The sequence below is a fragment of the Rissa tridactyla genome, chromosome 1 (assembly GCF_028500815.1).
Source record: "Rissa tridactyla isolate bRisTri1 chromosome 1, bRisTri1.patW.cur.20221130, whole genome shotgun sequence".
Classification (NCBI taxonomy): domain Eukaryota; kingdom Metazoa; phylum Chordata; class Aves; order Charadriiformes; family Laridae; genus Rissa; species Rissa tridactyla.
In genome coordinates, this window is record NC_071466.1 from 130,128,174 (window position 1) to 130,128,488 (window position 315).

The following is a 315-nucleotide window of genomic DNA, read 5'->3' on the forward strand; positions in this document are numbered from 1 at the left end:
AGAGAGGCTCTCCCTCTGAAGGATGCACTTAGACAACTACATGGATCAGCCTTTGGTGTTGGGGAGGGAGCTGTGCTGAAGTGTCTCATTTTGGGTTTGAGAGTTCAGAAGGGATCTGGTGCCTACGCCTTGGCTGAGAACTTGAACTGCCTTCACTTAAGGTTGTTTTGGGAAATGCCGTCCCAGATCCCCAGGCCCAGAGCCCTCTGGGTAAAGTTCCTCTCCCGCTCAGGGAGACCCAGCAGGTACTGTACCTCGAAGGCCGTGCCTCCGTGTCTCGCTGCAGAGACCAGAAAGCAGGGGTAAAGATGGGTG